General features: G+C 47.3%; 4 non-coding genes across 4 annotated transcripts; all 4 read right to left on the reverse strand.

Moving 5' to 3' along the window:
* Positions 1–1,317: 1,317 nt before the first annotated feature.
* Positions 1,318–1,432, reverse strand: LOC127980652 (U5 spliceosomal RNA). Its single transcript, XR_008159666.1, has one exon. It is a non-coding gene; the product is annotated as a U5 spliceosomal RNA (small nuclear RNA).
* Positions 1,433–6,551: 5,119 nt separating this feature from the next.
* Positions 6,552–6,666, reverse strand: LOC127980653 (U5 spliceosomal RNA). The gene has a single exon (XR_008159667.1). It is a non-coding gene; the product is annotated as a U5 spliceosomal RNA (small nuclear RNA).
* A 5,507-nt stretch (positions 6,667–12,173) lies between these two features.
* Positions 12,174–12,288, reverse strand: LOC127980655 (U5 spliceosomal RNA). The gene has a single exon (XR_008159669.1). It is a non-coding gene; the product is annotated as a U5 spliceosomal RNA (small nuclear RNA).
* Positions 12,289–15,720: 3,432 nt separating this feature from the next.
* On the reverse strand, positions 15,721–15,835 carry LOC127980657 (U5 spliceosomal RNA). The gene has a single exon (XR_008159670.1). It is a non-coding gene; the product is annotated as a U5 spliceosomal RNA (small nuclear RNA).
* Between the last annotated feature and the right edge of the window lie 4,055 nt (positions 15,836–19,890).

Genomic DNA, 19,890 nt, shown 5'->3' on the forward strand with positions numbered 1-19,890 from the left:
AGCCTTCAAGAATTTGCATCCCGTCACGTACAAGAAAGCGCTGCCTTCCCATCCGGCTAAATAAACACGAAGTGGTCAAACGCAGAGAGTGCCTATAATAACCAAAAGCCCAATCAAGGCAATCTCTTTCTCATGCCTCTATCTGAAAAGTTGGATAAAATCTTATATGAAAAAAAAAGTCTTTTAAAGAAATCCCTTATTCCGAGGTCACCGTAGCCACCAGATCCAGTCTGTATCCGCTTCAGTCACCCGGATCCAGTCCGTATCCAGAGAAGATGGTGGATCAACACCTAGAAAGGACCTCTATGGCCCAGAAACACAGCGGAGACCGTGACAACTAGATGAGCCGCAGATACAAATCCCCTGTAAAGACCACCTGGACAAGACCACAGGAAACAGATGATTCTTCTGCACAGTCTGACATTCCTGCAGCCTGGAGCTAATCTACCTGTTTCGTCTGACAAGGGGAGAACTGTCTCCCCGACTGAGCCTGGTTTCTCACCGGGTTTTTTCTCCATCCTTTCACCGATCGAGTTTTGGTTTCTTCCCTCTGTCGCTTCTGGCAGGCGGAGCTGGGGACACTTCATGTACAGCGATATCGTTGACTTGATTGCAAATTATTGCACAGATACTATTTAAACTGAACTTAGCTGAATGATGTCATCAAAGAGTTCAATAACGAAATGCCTTTAACTGTCATTTTGCTTTTTGACGCACTGTGTTCCTAATTAATGTTGTTCAGTTGCATTGACGCAATACTTTTTGTTTAAAGCGCAATTTAAAAAAAAAAAAAAAAAAAAAAGAGTCCAAACAATGACCCCTGCTACGGGTAGTGTTCCAAGTGTTATGCGACTTCAGCTAATGACGGGTCCATCAGAAATTATTCCATCCAAAAGTTTTGGGTGGAGGCACAGGTCACAGAGGGAGTTCTGCTTCGACGTCAGCCCGAGCCAAAGGACATGCGTTGGCCGGGAATCGAATCCGGGTCAACTGCTTGGAAGGCAGCTATGCTCACCACTATACCACCAACGCAGTCAGCAGTCAGCAACTTGCGCCGTCACTAAGAAGGCTCGAAGTGCACGAGTCGCCGATAGGGCTAGAGGAGCAGATGAGATCTTTGTTTGGACCCGTCACTAAAGAGAGCCTTCAAGAATTTGCATCCCGTCACGTACAAGAAAGCGCTGCCTTCCCATCCGGCTAAATAAACACGAAGTGGTCAAACGCAGAGAGTGCCTATTCAGATGATGACCAGTGGCAAGCCCTCTCGCAGCATGCTGCCGGACGGTCAAACTGATTCTGCTCTTGACATTTCGATGTAGCTCTGCTGTGAGCAGAGCACCCAAAAATACAGGTCACTCGCAAAAGTTCCCCTCCACGGAAATCTTTAGTAAAAGGCGAAAGATTTATGCGACAATGAAGAGAAACTCGAGCTGTGTCTCCAAACCCTCGGGCCTGTGCGCTGCCTCTGTTAAACTACTACGCTCGCCAAGGGTCATCAAGGGTGACAATGCCTGCCCACATGTGTTTCGTCAGCACCCCCCCCCCCTACTCCAAAAGGGAGGAGTAAAACTCAAAAAAGTCCTCTCAGTCCACCAATAACCAAAAGCCCAATCAAGGCAATCTCTTTCTCATGCCTCTATCTGAAAAGTTGGATAAAATCTTATATGAAAAAAAAAGTCTTTTAAAGAAATCCCTTATTCCGAGGTCACCGTAGCCACCAGATCCAGTCCGTATCCAGAGAAGATGGTGGATCAACACCTAGAAAGGACCTCTATGGCCCAGAAACACAGCGGAGACCGTGACAACTAGATGAGCCGCAGATACAAATCCCCTGTAAAGACCACCTGGACAAGACCACAGGAAACAGATGATTCTTCTGCACAGTCTGACATTCCTGCAGCCTGGAGCTGATCTACTGGTTTCGTCTGACAAGGGGAGAACTGTCTCCCCGACTGAGCCTGGTTTCTCACCGGGTTTTTTCTCCATCCTTTCACCGATCGAGTTTTGGTTTCTTCCCTCTGTCGCTTCTGGCAGGCGGAGCTGGGGACACTTCATGTACAGCGATATCGTTGACTTGATTGCAAATTATTGCACAGATACTATTTAAACTGAACTTAGCTGAATGATGTCATCAAAGAGTTCAATAACGAAATGCCTTTAACTGTCATTTTGCTTTTTGACGCACTGTGTTCCTAATTAATGTTGTTCAGTTGCATTGACGCAATACTTTTTGTTTAAAGCGCAATTTAAAAAAAAAAAAAAAAAAAAAAAAGAGTCCAAACAATGACCCCTGCTACGGGTAGTGTTCCAAGTGTTATGCGACTTCAGCTAATGATGGGTCCATCAGAAATTTTACGGTGCTAGGGCTGGGTCTGCGTCAGAAGAAGCCATGCATTGTTTAGTTATGTCAGTGCAGTGCCGTCAGTTGGGGGGGAAACGGCAGCATGCACGGCTCCTCGTTAGTATAGTGGACAGTATCTCCGCCTGTCACGCGGAAGACCGGGGTTCGATTCCCCGACGGGGAGAGCTGGTTATTTTCGTCTTCCGAATGATCCATCCAAAAAGTTTGGTTGGAGTCGCAGGTCACAGAAGGAGTTCTGCTTCGACGTCAGCCCGAGCCAAAGGACATGCGTTGGCCGGGAATCGAACCCGGGTCAACTGCTTGGAAGGCAGCTATGCTCACCACTATACCACCAACGCAGGCGGAAGTCAGTAGCTTTATTGACGCACTGTGTTCCTAATAAATGTTGTTCAGTTGCATTGACACAATACTTTTTGTTTAAAGCGCAATTAAAAAAAAAAAAAAAAAAAAAAAAGAGTCCAAACAATGACCCCTGCTACCGGTAGTGTTGCAAGTGTTATGCGACTTCAGCTAATGATGGGTCCATCCGAAATTATTCCATCCAAAAGTTTTGGGTGGAGGCACAGGTCACAGAGGGAGTTCTGCTTCGACGTCAGCCCGAGCCAAAGCATATGCGTTGGCCGGGAATCGAATCCGGGGTCAACTGCTTGGAAGACAGCTATGCTCACCACTATACCACCAACGCAGTCAGCAGTCAGCAACTTGCGCCGTCACTAAGAAGGCTCGAAGTGCACGAGTCGCCGATAGGGCTAGAGGAGCAGATGAGATCTTTGTTTGGACCCGTCACTAAAGAGAGCCTTCAAGAATTTGCATCCCGTCACGTACAAGAAAGCGCTGCCTTCCCATCCGGCTAAATAAACACGAAGTGGTCAAACGCAGAGAGTGCCTATAATAACCAAAAGCCCAATCAAGGCAATCTCTTTCTCATGCCTCTATCTGAAAAGTTGGATAAAATCTTATATGAAAAAAAAAGTCTTTTAAAGAAATCCCTTATTCCGAGGTCACCGTAGCCACCAGATCCAGTCTGTATCCGCTTCAGTCACCCGGATCCAGTCCGTATCCAGAGAAGATGGTGGATCAACACCTAGAAAGGACCTCTATGGCCCAGAAACACAGCGGAGACCGTGACAACTAGATGAGCCGCAGATACAAATCCCCTGTAAAGACCACCTGGACAAGACCACAGGAAACAGATGATTCTTCTGCACAGTCTGACATTCCTGCAGCCTGGAGCTAATCTACCTGTTTCGTCTGACAAGGGGAGAACTGTCTCCCCGACTGAGCCTGGTTTCTCACCGGGTTTTTTCTCCATCCTTTCACCGATCGAGTTTTGGTTTCTTGCCTCTGTCGCTTCTGGCAGGCGGAGCTGGGGACACTTCATGTACAGCGATATCGTTGACTTGATTGATCCAGTCTGTATCCGCTTCAGTCACCCGGATCCAGTCCGTATCCAGAGAAGATGGTGGATCAACACCTAGAAAGGACCTCTATGGCCCAGAAACACAGCGGAGACCGTGACAACTAGATGAGCCGCAGATACAAATCCCATGTAAAGACCACCTGGACAAGACCACAGGAAACAGATGATTCTTCTGCACAGTCTGACATTCCTGCAGCCTGGAGCTGATCTACTGGTTTCGTCTGACAAGGGGAGAACTGTCTCCCCGACTGAGCCTGGTTTCTCACCGGGTTTTTTCTCCATCCTTTCACCGATCGAGTTTTGGTTTCTTCCCTCTGTCGCTTCTGGCAGGCGGAGCTGGGGACACTTCATGTACAGCGATATCGTTGACTTGATTGCAAATTATTGCACAGATACTATTTAAACTGAACTTAGCTGAATGATGTCATCAAAGAGTTCAATAACGAAATGCCTTTAACTGTCATTTTGCTTTTTGACGCACTGTGTTCCTAATTAATGTTGTTCAGTTGCATTGACGCAATACTTTTTGTTTAAAGCGCAATTTAAAAAAAAAAAAAAAAAAAAAAAAAGAGTCCAAACAATGACCCCTGCTACGGGTAGTGTTCCAAGTGTTATGCGACTTCAGCTAATGATGGGTCCATCAGAAATTTTACGGTGCTAGGGCTGGGTCTGCGTCAGAAGAAGCCATGCATTGTTTAGTTATGTCAGTGCAGTGCCGTCAGTTGGGGGGGAAACGGCAGCATGCACGGCTCCTCGTTAGTATAGTGGACAGTATCTCCGCCTGTCACGCGGAAGACCGGGGTTCGATTCCCCGACGGGGAGAGCTGGTTCTTTTCGTCTTCCGAATGATCCATCCAAAAAGTTTGGTTGGAGTCGCAGGTCACAGAAGGAGTTCTGCTTCGACGTCAGCCCGAGCCAAAGGACATGCGTTGGCCGGGAATCGAACCCGGGTCAACTGCTTGGAAGGCAGCTATGCTCACCACTATACCACCAACGCAGGCGGAAGTCAGTAGCTTTATTGACGCACTGTGTTCCTAATAAATGTTGTTCAGTTGCATTGACACAATACTTTTTGTTTAAAGCGCAATTAAAAAAAAAAAAAAAAAAAAAAAGAGTCCAAACAATGACCCCTGCTACCGGTAGTGTTGCAAGTGTTATGCGACTTCAGCTAATGATGGGTCCATCCGAAATTATTCCATCCAAAAGTTTTGGGTGGAGGCACAGGTCACAGAGGGAGTTCTGCTTCGACGTCAGCCCGAGCCAAAGCATATGCGTTGGCCGGGAATCGAATCCGGGGTCAACTGCTTGGAAGACAGCTATGCTCACCACTATACCACCAACGCAGTCAGCAGTCAGCAACTTGCGCCGTCACTAAGAAGGCTCGAAGTGCACGAGTCGCCGATAGGGCTAGAGGAGCAGATGAGATCTTTGTTTGGACCCGTCACTAAAGAGAGCCTTCAAGAATTTGCATCCCGTCACGTACAAGAAAGCGCTGCCTTCCCATCCGGCTAAATAAACACGAAGTGGTCAAACGCAGAGAGTGCCTATAATAACCAAAAGCCCAATCAAGGCAATCTCTTTCTCATGCCTCTATCTGAAAAGTTGGATAAAATCTTATATGAAAAAAAAAGTCTTTTAAAGAAATCCCTTATTCCGAGGTCACCGTAGCCACCAGATCCAGTCTGTATCCGCTTCAGTCACCCGGATCCAGTCCGTATCCAGAGAAGATGGTGGATCAACACCTAGAAAGGACCTCTATGGCCCAGAAACACAGCGGAGACCGTGACAACTAGATGAGCCGCAGATACAAATCCCCTGTAAAGACCACCTGGACAAGACCACAGGAAACAGATGATTCTTCTGCACAGTCTGACATTCCTGCAGCCTGGAGCTAATCTACCTGTTTCGTCTGACAAGGGGAGAACTGTCTCCCCGACTGAGCCTGGTTTCTCACCGGGTTTTTTCTCCATCCTTTCACCGATCGAGTTTTGGTTTCTTCCCTCTGTCGCTTCTGGCAGGCGGAGCTGGGGACACTTCATGTACAGCGATATCGTTGACTTGATTGCAAATTATTGCACAGATACTATTTAAACTGAACTTAGCTGAATGATGTCATCAAAGAGTTCAATAACGAAATGCCTTTAACTGTCATTTTGCTTTTTGACGCACTGTGTTCCTAATTAATGTTGTTCAGTTGCATTGACGCAATACTTTTTGTTTAAAGCGCAATTTAAAAAAAAAAAAAAAAAAAAAAGAGTCCAAACAATGACCCCTGCTACGGGTAGTGTTCCAAGTGTTATGCGACTTCAGCTAATGACGGGTCCATCAGAAATTATTCCATCCAAAAGTTTTGGGTGGAGGCACAGGTCACAGAGGGAGTTCTGCTTCGACGTCAGCCCGAGCCAAAGGACATGCGTTGGCCGGGAATCGAATCCGGGTCAACTGCTTGGAAGGCAGCTATGCTCACCACTATACCACCAACGCAGTCAGCAGTCAGCAACTTGCGCCGTCACTAAGAAGGCTCGAAGTGCACGAGTCGCCGATAGGGCTAGAGGAGCAGATGAGATCTTTGTTTGGACCCGTCACTAAAGAGAGCCTTCAAGAATTTGCATCCCGTCACGTACAAGAAAGCGCTGCCTTCCCATCCGGCTAAATAAACACGAAGTGGTCAAACGCAGAGAGTGCCTATTCAGATGATGACCAGTGGCAAGCCCTCTCGCAGCATGCTGCCGGACGGTCAAACTGATTCTGCTCTTGACATTTCGATGTAGCTCTGCTGTGAGCAGAGCACCCAAAAATACAGGTCACTCGCAAAAGTTCCCCTCCACGGAAATCTTTAGTAAAAGGCGAAAGATTTATGCGACAATGAAGAGAAACTCGAGCTGTGTCTCCAAACCCTCGGGCCTGTGCGCTGCCTCTGTTAAACTACTACGCTCGCCAAGGGTCATCAAGGGTGACAATGCCTGCCCACATGTGTTTCGTCAGCACCCCCCCCCCTACTCCAAAAGGGAGGAGTAAAACTCAAAAAAGTCCTCTCAGTCCACCAATAACCAAAAGCCCAATCAAGGCAATCTCTTTCTCATGCCTCTATCTGAAAAGTTGGATAAAATCTTATATGAAAAAAAAAGTCTTTTAAAGAAATCCCTTATTCCGAGGTCACCGTAGCCACCAGATCCAGTCCTTATCCAGAGAAGATGGTGGATCAACACCTAGAAAGGACCTCTATGGCCCAGAAACACAGCGGAGACCGTGACAACTAGATGAGCCGCAGATACAAATCCCCTGTAAAGACCACCTGGACAAGACCACAGGAAACAGATGATTCTTCTGCACAGTCTGACATTCCTGCAGCCTGGAGCTGATCTACTGGTTTCGTCTGACAAGGGGAGAACTGTCTCCCCGACTGAGCCTGGTTTCTCACCGGGTTTTTTCTCCATCCTTTCACCGATCGAGTTTTGGTTTCTTCCCTCTGTCGCTTCTGGCAGGCGGAGCTGGGGACACTTCATGTACAGCGATATCGTTGACTTGATTGCAAATTATTGCACAGATACTATTTAAACTGAACTTAGCTGAATGATGTCATCAAAGAGTTCAATAACGAAATGCCTTTAACTGTCATTTTGCTTTTTGACGCACTGTGTTCCTAATTAATGTTGTTCAGTTGCATTGACGCAATACTTTTTGTTTAAAGCGCAATTTAAAAAAAAAAAAAAAAAAAAAAAAGAGTCCAAACAATGACCCCTGCTACGGGTAGTGTTCCAAGTGTTATGCGACTTCAGCTAATGATGGGTCCATCAGAAATTTTACGGTGCTAGGGCTGGGTCTGCGTCAGAAGAAGCCATGCATTGTTTAGTTATGTCAGTGCAGTGCCGTCAGTTGGGGGGGAAACGGCAGCATGCACGGCTCCTCGTTAGTATAGTGGACAGTATCTCCGCCTGTCACGCGGAAGACCGGGGTTCGATTCCCCGACGGGGAGAGCTGGTTATTTTTGTCTTCCGAAAGATCCATCCAAAAAGTTTGGTTGGAGTCGCAGGTCACAGAAGGAGTTCTGCTTCGACGTCAGCCCGAGCCAAAGGACATGCGTTGGCCGGGAATCGAACCCGGGTCAACTGCTTGGAAGGCAGCTATGCTCACCACTATACCACCAACGCAGGCGGAAGTCAGTAGCTTTATTGACGCACTGTGTTCCTAATAAATGTTGTTCAGTTGCATTGACACAATACTTTTTGTTTAAAGCGCAATTAAAAAAAAAAAAAAAAAAAAAAAGAGTCCAAACAATGACCCCTGCTACCGGTAGTGTTGCAAGTGTTATGCGACTTCAGCTAATGATGGGTCCATCCGAAATTATTCCATCCAAAAGTTTTGGGTGGAGGCACAGGTCACAGAGGGAGTTCTGCTTCGACGTCAGCCCGAGCCAAAGCATATGCGTTGGCCGGGAATCGAATCCGGGGTCAACTGCTTGGAAGACAGCTATGCTCACCACTATACCACCAACGCAGTCAGCAGTCAGCAACTTGCGCCGTCACTAAGAAGGCTCGAAGTGCACGAGTCGCCGATAGGGCTAGAGGAGCAGATGAGATCTTTGTTTGGACCCGTCACTAAAGAGAGCCTTCAAGAATTTGCATCCCGTCACGTACAAGAAAGCGCTGCCTTCCCATCCGGCTAAATAAACACGAAGTGGTCAAACGCAGAGAGTGCCTATAATAACCAAAAGCCCAATCAAGGCAATCTCTTTCTCATGCCTCTATCTGAAAAGTTGGATAAAATCTTATATGAAAAAAAAAGTCTTTTAAAGAAATCCCTTATTCCGAGGTCACCGTAGCCACCAGATCCAGTCTGTATCCGCTTCAGTCACCCGGATCCAGTCCGTATCCAGAGAAGATGGTGGATCAACACCTAGAAAGGACCTCTATGGCCCAGAAACACAGCGGAGACCGTGACAACTAGATGAGCCGCAGATACAAATCCCCTGTAAAGACCACCTGGACAAGACCACAGGAAACAGATGATTCTTCTGCACAGTCTGACATTCCTGCAGCCTGGAGCTAATCTACCTGTTTCGTCTGACAAGGGGAGAACTGTCTCCCCGACTGAGCCTGGTTTCTCACCGGGTTTTTTCTCCATCCTTTCACCGATCGAGTTTTGGTTTCTTGCCTCTGTCGCTTCTGGCAGGCGGAGCTGGGGACACTTCATGTACAGCGATATCGTTGACTTGATTGATCCAGTCTGTATCCGCTTCAGTCACCCGGATCCAGTCCGTATCCAGAGAAGATGGTGGATCAACACCTAGAAAGGACCTCTATGGCCCAGAAACACAGCGGAGACCGTGACAACTAGATGAGCCGCAGATACAAATCCCCTGTAAAGACCACCTGGACAAGACCACAGGAAACAGATGATTCTTCTGCACAGTCTGACATTCCTGCAGCCTGGAGCTGATCTACTGGTTTCGTCTGACAAGGGGAGAACTGTCTCCCCGACTGAGCCTGGTTTCTCACCGGGTTTTTTCTCCATCCTTTCACCGATCGAGTTTTGGTTTCTTCCCTCTGTCGCTTCTGGCAGGCGGAGCTGGGGACACTTCATGTACAGCGATATCGTTGACTTGATTGCAAATTATTGCACAGATACTATTTAAACTGAACTTAGCTGAATGATGTCATCAAAGAGTTCAATAACGAAATGCCTTTAACTGTCATTTTGCTTTTTGACGCACTGTGTTCCTAATTAATGTTGTTCAGTTGCATTGACGCAATACTTTTTGTTTAAAGCGCAATTTAAAAAAAAAAAAAAAAAAAAAAAAGAGTCCAAACAATGACCCCTGCTACGGGTAGTGTTCCAAGTGTTATGCGACTTCAGCTAATGATGGGTCCATCAGAAATTTTACGGTGCTAGGGCTGGGTCTGCGTCAGAAGAAGCCATGCATTGTTTAGTTATGTCAGTGCAGTGCCGTCAGTTGGGGGGGAAACGGCAGCATGCACGGCTCCTCGTTAGTATAGTGGACAGTATCTCCGCCTGTCACGCGGAAGACCGGGGTTCGATTCCCCGACGGGGAGAGCTGGTTCTTTTCGTCTTCCGAATGATCCATCCAAAAAGTTTGGTTGGAGTCGCAGGTCACAGAAGGAGTTCTGCTTCGACGTCAGCCCGAGCCAAAGGACATGCGTTGGCCGGGAATCGAACCCGGGTCAACTGCTTGGAAGGCAGCTATGCTCACCACTATACCACCAACGCAGGCGGAAGTCAGTAGCTTTATTGACGCACTGTGTTCCTAATAAATGTTGTTCAGTTGCATTGACACAATACTTTTTGTTTAAAGCGCAATTAAAAAAAAAAAAAAAAAAAAAAAGAGTCCAAACAATGACCCCTGCTACCGGTAGTGTTGCAAGTGTTATGCGACTTCAGCTAATGATGGGTCCATCCGAAATTATTCCATCCAAAGTTTTGGGTGGAGGCACAGGTCACAGAGGGAGTTCTGCTTCGACGTCAGCCCGAGCCAAAGCATATGCGTTGGCCAGGAATCGAATCCGGGGTCAACTGCTTGGAAGACAGCTATGCTCACCACTATACCACCAACGCAGTCAGCAGTCAGCAACTTGCGCCGTCACTAAGAAGGCTCGAAGTGCACGAGTCGCCGATAGGGCTAGAGGAGCAGATGAGATCTTTGTTTGGACCCGTCACTAAAGAGAGCCTTCAAGAATTTGCATCCCGTCACGTACAAGAAAGCGCTGCCTTCCCATCCGGCTAAATAAACACGAAGTGGTCAAACGCAGAGAGTGCCTATAATAACCAAAAGCCCAATCAAGGCAATCTCTTTCTCATGCCTCTATCTGAAAAGTTGGATAAAATCTTATATGAAAAAAAAAGTCTTTTAAAGAAATCCCTTATTCCGAGGTCACCGTAGCCACCAGATCCAGTCTGTATCCGCTTCAGTCACCCGGATCCAGTCCGTATCCAGAGAAGATGGTGGATCAACACCTAGAAAGGACCTCTATGGCCCAGAAACACAGCGGAGACCGTGACAACTAGATGAGCCGCAGATACAAATCCCCTGTAAAGACCACCTGGACAAGACCACAGGAAACAGATGATTCTTCTGCACAGTCTGACATTCCTGCAGCCTGGAGCTAATCTACCTGTTTCGTCTGACAAGGGGATAACTGTCTCCCCGACTGAGCCTGGTTTCTCACCGGGTTTTTTCTCCATCCTTTCACCGATCGAGTTTTGGTTTCTTGCCTCTGTCGCTTCTGGCAGGCGGAGCTGGGGACACTTCATGTACAGCGATATCGTTGACTTGATTGATCCAGTCTGTATCCGCTTCAGTCACCCGGATCCAGTCCGTATCCAGAGAAGATGGTGGATCAACACCTAGAAAGGACCTCTATGGCCCAGAAACACAGCGGAGACCGTGACAACTAGATGAGCCGCAGATACAAATCCCCTGTAAAGACCACCTGGACAAGACCACAGGAAACAGATGATTCTTCTGCACAGTCTGACATTCCTGCAGCCTGGAGCTAATCTACCTGTTTCGTCTGACAAGGGGAGAACTGTCTCCCCGACTGAGCCTGGTTTCTCACCGGGTTTTTTCTCCATCCTTTCACCGATCGAGTTTTGGTTTCTTCCCTCTGTCGCTTCTGGCAGGCGGAGCTGGGGACACTTCATGTACAGCGATATCGTTGACTTGATTGCAAATTATTGCACAGATACTATTTAAACTGAACTTAGCTGAATGATGTCATCAAAGAGTTCAATAACGAAATGCCTTTAACTGTCATTTTGCTTTTTGACGCACTGTGTTCCTAATAAATGTTGTTCAGTTGCATTGACACAATACTTTTTGTTTAAAGCGCAATTAAAAAAAAAAAAAAAAAAAAAAAAAGAGTCCAAACAATGACCCCTGCTACGGGTAGTGTTGCAAGTGTTATGCGACTTCAGCTAATGATGGGTCCATCCGAAATTATTCCATCCAAAAGTTTTGGGTGGAGGCACAGGTCACAGAGGGAGTTCTGCTTCGACGTCAGCCCGAGCCAAAGGACATGCGTTGGCCGGGAATCGAATCCGGGTCAACTGCTTGGAAGGCAGCTATGCTCACCACTATACCACCAACGCAGTCAGCAGTCAGCAACTTGCGCCGTCACTAAGAAGGCTCGAAGTGCACGAGTCGCCGATAGGGCTAGAGGAGCAGATGAGATCTTTGTTTGGACCCGTCACTAAAGAGAGCCTTCAAGAATTTGCATCCCGTCACGTACAAGAAAGCGCTGCCTTCCCATCCGGCTAAATAAACACGAAGTGGTCAAACGCAGAGAGTGCCTATTCAGACGATGACCAGTGGCAAGCCCTCTCGCAGCATGCTGCCGGACGGTCAAACTGATTCTGCTCTTGACATTTCGATGTAGCTCTGCTGTGAGCAGAGCACCCAAAAATACAGGTCACTCGCAAAAGTTCCCCTCCACGGAAATCTTTAGTAAAAGGCGAAAGATTTATGCGACAATGAAGAGAAACTCGAGCTGTGTCTCCAAATCCTCGGGCCTGTGCGCTGCCTCTGTTAAACTACTACGCTCGCCAAGGGTCATCAAGGGTGACAATGCCTGCCCACATGTGTTTCGTCAGCACCCCCCCCCCCCTACTCCAAAAGGGAGGAGTAAAACTCAAAAAAGTCCTCTCAGTCCACCAATAACCAAAAGCCCAATCAAGGCAATCTCTTTCTCATGCCTCTATCTGAAAAGTTGGATAAAATCTTATATGAAAAAAAAAGTCTTTTAAAGAAATCCCTTATTCCGAGGTCACCGTAGCCACCAGATCCAGTCCGTATCCAGAGAAGATGGTGGATCAACACCTAGAAAGGACCTCTATGGCCCAGAAACACAGCGGAGACCGTGACAACTAGATGAGCCGCAGATACAAATCCCCTGTAAAGACCACCTGGACAAGACCACAGGAAACAGATGATTCTTCTGCACAGTCTGACATTCCTGCAGCCTGGAGCTGATCTACTGGTTTCGTCTGACAAGGGGAGAACTGTCTCCCCGACTGAGCCTGGTTTCTCACCGGGTTTTTTCTCCATCCTTTCACCGATCGAGTTTTGGTTTCTTCCCTCTGTCGCTTCTGGCAGGCGGAGCTGGGGACACTTCATGTACAGCGATATCGTTGACTTGATTGCAAATTATTGCACAGATACTATTTAAACTGAACTTAGCTGAATGATGTCATCAAAGAGTTCAATAACGAAATGCCTTTAACTGTCATTTTGCTTTTTGACGCACTGTGTTCCTAATTAATGTTGTTCAGTTGCATTGACGCAATACTTTTTGTTTAAAGCGCAATTTAAAAAAAAAAAAAAAAAAAAAAAGAGTCCAAACAATGACCCCTGCTACGGGTAGTGTTCCAAGTGTTATGCGACTTCAGCTAATGATGGGTCCATCAGAAATTTTACGGTGCTAGGGCTGGGTCTGCGTCAGAAGAAGCCATGCATTGTTTAGTTATGTCAGTGCAGTGCCGTCAGTTGGGGGGGAAACGGCAGCATGCACGGCTCCTCGTTAGTATAGTGGACAGTATCTCCGCCTGTCACGCGGAAGACCGGGGTTCGATTCCCCGACGGGGAGAGCTGGTTCTTTTCGTCTTCCGAATGATCCATCCAAAAAGTTTGGTTGGAGTCGCAGGTCACAGAAGGAGTTCTGCTTCGACGTCAGCCCGAGCCAAAGGACATGCGTTGGCCGGGAATCGAACCCGGGTCAACTGCTTGGAAGGCAGCTATGCTCACCACTATACCACCAACGCAGGCGGAAGTCAGTAGCTTTATTGACGCACTGTGTTCCTAATAAATGTTGTTCAGTTGCATTGACACAATACTTTTTGTTTAAAGCGCAATTAAAAAAAAAAAAAAAAAAAAAAAGAGTCCAAACAATGACCCCTGCTACCGGTAGTGTTGCAAGTGTTATGCGACTTCAGCTAATGATGGGTCCATCCGAAATTATTCCATCCAAAAGTTTTGGGTGGAGGCACAGGTCACAGAGGGAGTTCTGCTTCGACGTCAGCCCGAGCCAAAGCATATGCGTTGGCCGGGAATCGAATCCGGGGTCAACTGCTTGGAAGACAGCTATGCTCACCACTATACCACCAACGCAGTCAGCAGTCAGCAACTTGCGCCGTCACTAAGAAGGCTCGAAGTGCACGAGTCGCCGATAGGGCTAGAGGAGCAGATGAGATCTTTGTTTGGACCCGTCACTAAAGAGAGCCTTCAAGAATTTGCATCCCGTCACGTACAAGAAAGCGCTGCCTTCCCATCCGGCTAAATAAACACGAAGTGGTCAAACGCAGAGAGTGCCTATAATAACCAAAAGCCCAATCAAGGCAATCTCTTTCTCATGCCTCTATCTGAAAAGTTGGATAAAATCTTATATGAAAAAAAAAGTCTTTTAAAGAAATCCCTTATTCCGAGGTCACCGTAGCCACCAGATCCAGTCTGTATCCGCTTCAGTCACCCGGATCCAGTCCGTATCCAGAGAAGATGGTGGATCAACACCTAGAAAGGACCTCTATGGCCCAGAAACACAGCGGAGACCGTGACAACTAGATGAGCCGCAGATACAAATCCCCTGTAAAGACCACCTGGACAAGACCACAGGAAACAGATGATTCTTCTGCACAGTCTGACATTCCTGCAGCCTGGAGCTAATCTACCTGTTTCGTCTGACAAGGGGAGAACTGTCTCCCCGACTGAGCCTGGTTTCTCACCGGGTTTTTTCTCCATCCTTTCACCGATCGAGTTTTGGTTTCTTGCCTCTGTCGCTTCTGGCAGGCGGAGCTGGGGACACTTCATGTACAGCGATATCGTTGACTTGATTGATCCAGTCTGTATCCGCTTCAGTCACCCGGATCCAGTCCGTATCCAGAGAAGATGGTGGATCAACACCTAGAAAGGACCTCTATGGCCCAGAAACACAGCGGAGACCGTGACAACTAGATGAGCCGCAGATACAAATCCCCTGTAAAGACCACCTGGACAAGACCACAGGAAACAGATGATTCTTCTGCACAGTCTGACATTCCTGCAGCCTGGAGCTAATCTACCTGTTTCGTCTGACAAGGGGAGAACTGTCTCCCCGACTGAGCCTGGTTTCTCACCGGGTTTTTTCTCCATCCTTTCACCGATCGAGTTTTGGTTTCTTCCCTCTGTCGCTTCTGGCAGGCGGAGCTGGGGACACTTCATGTACAGCGATATCGTTGACTTGATTGCAAATTATTGCACAGATACTATTTAAACTGAACTTAGCTGAATGATGTCATCAAAGAGTTCAATAACGAAATGCCTTTAACTGTCATTTTGCTTTTTGACGCACTGTGTTCCTAATAAATGTTGTTCAGTTGCATTGACACAATACTTTTTGTTTAAAGCGCAATTAAAAAAAAAAAAAAAAAAAAAAAAAGAGTCCAAACAATGACCCCTGCTACGGGTAGTGTTGCAAGTGTTATGCGACTTCAGCTAATGATGGGTCCATCCGAAATTATTCCATCCAAAAGTTTTGGGTGGAGGCACAGGTCACAGAGGGAGTTCTGCTTCGACGTCAGCCCGAGCCAAAGGACATGCGTTGGTCGGGAATCGAATCCGGGTCAACTGCTTGGAAGGCAGCTATGCTCACCACTATACCACCAACGCAGTCAGCAGTCAGCAACTTGCGCCGTCACTAAGAAGGCTCGAAGTGCACGAGTCGCCGATAGGGCTAGAGGAGCAGATGAGATCTTTGTTTGGACCCGTCACTAAAGAGAGCCTTCAAGAATTTGCATCCCGTCACGTACAAGAAAGCGCTGCCTTCCCATCCGGCTAAATAAACACGAAGTGGTCAAACGCAGAGAGTGCCTATTCAGACGATGACCAGTGGCAAGCCCTCTCGCAGCATGCTGCCGGACGGTCAAACTGATTCTGCTCTTGACATTTCGATGTAGCTCTGCTGTGAGCAGAGCACCCAAAAATACAGGTCACTCGCAAAAGTTCCCCTCCACGGAAATCTTTAGTAAAAGGCGAAAGATTTATGCGACAATGAAGAGAAACTCGAGCTGTGTCTCCAAATCCTCGGGCCTGTGCGCTGCCTCTGTTAAACTACTACGCTCGCCAAGGGTCATCAAGGGTGACAATGCCTGCCCACATGTGTTTCGTCAGCACCCCCCCCCCCCTACTCCAAAAGGGAGGAGTAAAACTCAAAAAAGTCCTCTCAGTCCACCAATAACCAAAAGCCCAATCAAGGCAATCTCTTTCTCATGCCTCTATCTGAAAAGTTGGATAAAATCTTATATGAAAAAAAAAGTCTTTTAAAGAAATCCCTTATTCCGAGGTCACCGTAGCCACCAGATCCAGTCCGTATCCAGAGAAGATGGTGGATCAACACCTAGAAAGGACCTCTATGGCCCAGAAACACAGCGGAGACCGTGACAACTAGATGAGCCGCAGATACAAATCCCCTGTAAAGACCACCTGGACAAGACCACAGGAAACAGATGATTCTTCTGCACAGTCTGACATTCCTGCAGCCTGGAGCTGATCTACTGGTTTCGTCTGACAAGGGGAGAACTGTCTCCCCGACTGAGCCTGGTTTCTCACCGGGTTTTTTCTCCATCCTTTCACCGATCGAGTTTTGGTTTCTTCCCTCTGTCGCTTCTGGCAGGCGGAGCTGGGGACACTTCATGTACAGCGATATCGTTGACTTGATTGCAAATTATTGCACAGATACTATTTAAACTGAACTTAGCTGAATGATGTCATCAAAGAGTTCAATAACGAAATGCCTTTAACTGTCATTTTGCTTTTTGACGCACTGTGTTCCTAATTAATGTTGTTCAGTTGCATTGACGCAATACTTTTTGTTTAAAGCGCAATTTAAAAAAAAAAAAAAAAAAAAAAAGAGTCCAAACAATGACCCCTGCTACGGGTAGTGTTCCAAGTGTTATGCGACTTCAGCTAATGATGGGTCCATCAGAAATTTTACGGTGCTAGGGCTGGGTCTGCGTCAGAAGAAGCCATGCATTGTTTAGTTATGTCAGTGCAGTGCCGTCAGTTGGGGGGGAAACGGCAGCATGCACGGCTCCTCGTTAGTATAGTGGACAGTATCTCCGCCTGTCACGCGGAAGACCGGGGTTCGATTCCCCGACGGGGAGAGCTGGTTCTTTTCGTCTTCCGAATGATCCATCCAAAAAGTTTGGTTGGAGTCGCAGGTCACAGAAGGAGTTCTGCTTCGACGTCAGCCCGAGCCAAAGGACATGCGTTGGCCGGGAATCGAACCCGGGTCAACTGCTTGGAAGGCAGCTATGCTCACCACTATACCACCAACGCAGGCGGAAGTCAGTAGCTTTATTGACGCACTGTGTTCCTAATAAATGTTGTTCAGTTGCATTGACACAATACTTTTTGTTTAAAGCGCAATTAAAAAAAAAAAAAAAAAAAAAAAGAGTCCAAACAATGACCCCTGCTACCGGTAGTGTTGCAAGTGTTATGCGACTTCAGCTAATGATGGGTCCATCCGAAATTATTCCATCCAAAAGTTTTGGGTGGAGGCACAGGTCACAGAGGGAGTTCTGCTTCGACGTCAGCCCGAGCCAAAGCATATGCGTTGGCCGGGAATCGAATCCGGGGTCAACTGCTTGGAAGACAGCTATGCTCACCACTATACCACCAACGCAGTCAGCAGTCAGCAACTTGCGCCGTCACTAAGAAGGCTCGAAGTGCACGAGTCGCCGATAGGGCTAGAGGAGCAGATGAGATCTTTGTTTGGACCCGTCACTAAAGAGAGCCTTCAAGAATTTGCATCCCGTCACGTACAAGAAAGCGCTGCCTTCCCATCCGGCTAAATAAACACGAAGTGGTCAAACGCAGAGAGTGCCTATAATAACCAAAAGCCCAATCAAGGCACTCTCTTTCTCATGCCTCTATCTGAAAAGTTGGATAAAATCTTATATGAAAAAAAAAGTCTTTTAAAGAAATCCCTTATTCCGAGGTCACCGTAGCCACCAGATCCAGTCTGTATCCGCTTCAGTCACCCGGATCCAGTCCGTATCCAGAGAAGATGGTGGATCAACACCTAGAAAGGACCTCTATGGCCCAGAAACACAGCGGAGACCGTGACAACTAGATGAGCCGCAGATACAAATCCCCTGTAAAGACCACCTGGACAAGACCACAGGAAACAGATGATTCTTCTGCACAGTCTGACATTCCTGCAGCCTGGAGCTAATCTACCTGTTTCGTCTGACAAGGGGAGAACTGTCTCCCCGACTGAGCCTGGTTTCTCACCGGGTTTTTTCTCCATCCTTTCACCGATCGAGTTTTGGTTTCTTGCCTCTGTCGCTTCTGGCAGGCGGAGCTGGGGACACTTCATGTACAGCGATATCGTTGACTTGATTGATCCAGTCTGTATCCGCTTCAGTCACCCGGATCCAGTCCGTATCCAGAGAAGATGGTGGATCAACACCTAGAAAGGACCTCTATGGCCCAGAAACACAGCGGAGACCGTGACAACTAGATGAGCCGCAGATACAAATCCCCTGTAAAGACCACCTGGACAAGACCACAGGAAACAGATGATTCTTCTGCACAGTCTGACATTCCTGCAGCCTGGAGCTGATCTACTGGTTTCGTCTGACAAGGGGAGAACTGTCTCCCCGACTGAGCCTGGTTTCTCACCGGGTTTTTTCTCCATCCTTTCACCGATCGAGTTTTGGTTTCTTCCCTCTGTCGCTTCTGGCAGGCGGAGCTGGGGACACTTCATGTACAGCGATATCGTTGACTTGATTGCAAATTATTGCACAGATACTATTTAAACTGAACTTAGCTGAATGATGTCATCAAAGAGTTCAATAACGAAATGCCTTTAACTGTCATTTTGCTTTTTGACGCACTGTGTTCCTAATTAATGTTGTTCAGTTGCATTGACGCAATACTTTTTGTTTAAAGCGCAATTTAAAAAAAAAAAAAAAAAAAAAAAGAGTCCAAACAATGACCCCTGCTACGGGTAGTGTTCCAAGTGTTATGCGACTTCAGCTAATGATGGGTCCATCAGAAATTTTACGGTGCTAGGGCTGGGTCTGCGTCAGAAGAAGCCATGCATTGTTTAGTTATGTCAGTGCAGTGCCGTCAGTTGGGGGGGAAACGGCAGCATGCACGGCTCCTCGTTAGTATAGTGGACAGTATCTCCGCCTGTCACGCGGAAGACCGGGGTTCGATTCCCCGACGGGGAGAGCTGGTTCTTTTCGTCTTCCGAATGATCCATCCAAAAAGTTTGGTTGGAGTCGCAGGTCACAGAAGGAGTTCTGCTTCGACGTCAGCCCGAGCCAAAGGACATGCGTTGGCCGGGAATCGAACCCGGGTCAACTGCTTGGAAGGCAGCTATGCTCACCACTATACCACCAACGCAGGCGGAAGTCAGTAGCTTTATTGACGCACTGTGTTCCTAATAAATGTTGTTCAGTTGCATTGACACAATACTTTTTGTTTAAAGCGCAATTAAAAAAAAAAAAAAAAAAAAAAAAGAGTCCAAACAATGACCCCTGCTACCGGTAGTGTTGCAAGTGTTATGCGACTTCAGCTAATGATGGGTCCATCCGAAATTATTCCATCCAAAAGTTTTGGGTGGAGGCACAGGTCACAGAGGGAGTTCTGCTTCGACGTCAGCCCGAGCCAAAGCATATGCGTTGGCCGGGAATCGAATCCGGGGTCAACTGCTTGGAAGACAGCTATGCTCACCACTATACCACCAACGCAGTCAGCAGTCAGCAACTTGCGCCGTCACTAAGAAGGCTCGAAGTGCACGAGTCGCCGATAGGGCTAGAGGAGCAGATGAGATCTTTGTTTGGACCCGTCACTAAAGAGAGCCTTCAAGAATTTGCATCCCGTCACGTACAAGAAAGCGCTGCCTTCCCATCCGGCTAAATAAACACGAAGTGGTCAAACGCAGAGAGTGCCTATAATAACCAAAAGCCCAATCAAGGCACTCTCTTTCTCATGCCTCTATCTGAAAAGTTGGATAAAATCTTATATGAAAAAAAAAGTCTTTTAAAGAAATCCCTTATTCCGAGGTCACCGTAGCCACCAGATCCAGTCTGTATCCGCTTCAGTCACCCGGAT

The sequence above is a fragment of the Carassius gibelio genome, chromosome B19 (genome assembly GCF_023724105.1).
Source record: "Carassius gibelio isolate Cgi1373 ecotype wild population from Czech Republic chromosome B19, carGib1.2-hapl.c, whole genome shotgun sequence".
NCBI lineage: Eukaryota > Metazoa > Chordata > Actinopteri > Cypriniformes > Cyprinidae > Carassius > Carassius gibelio.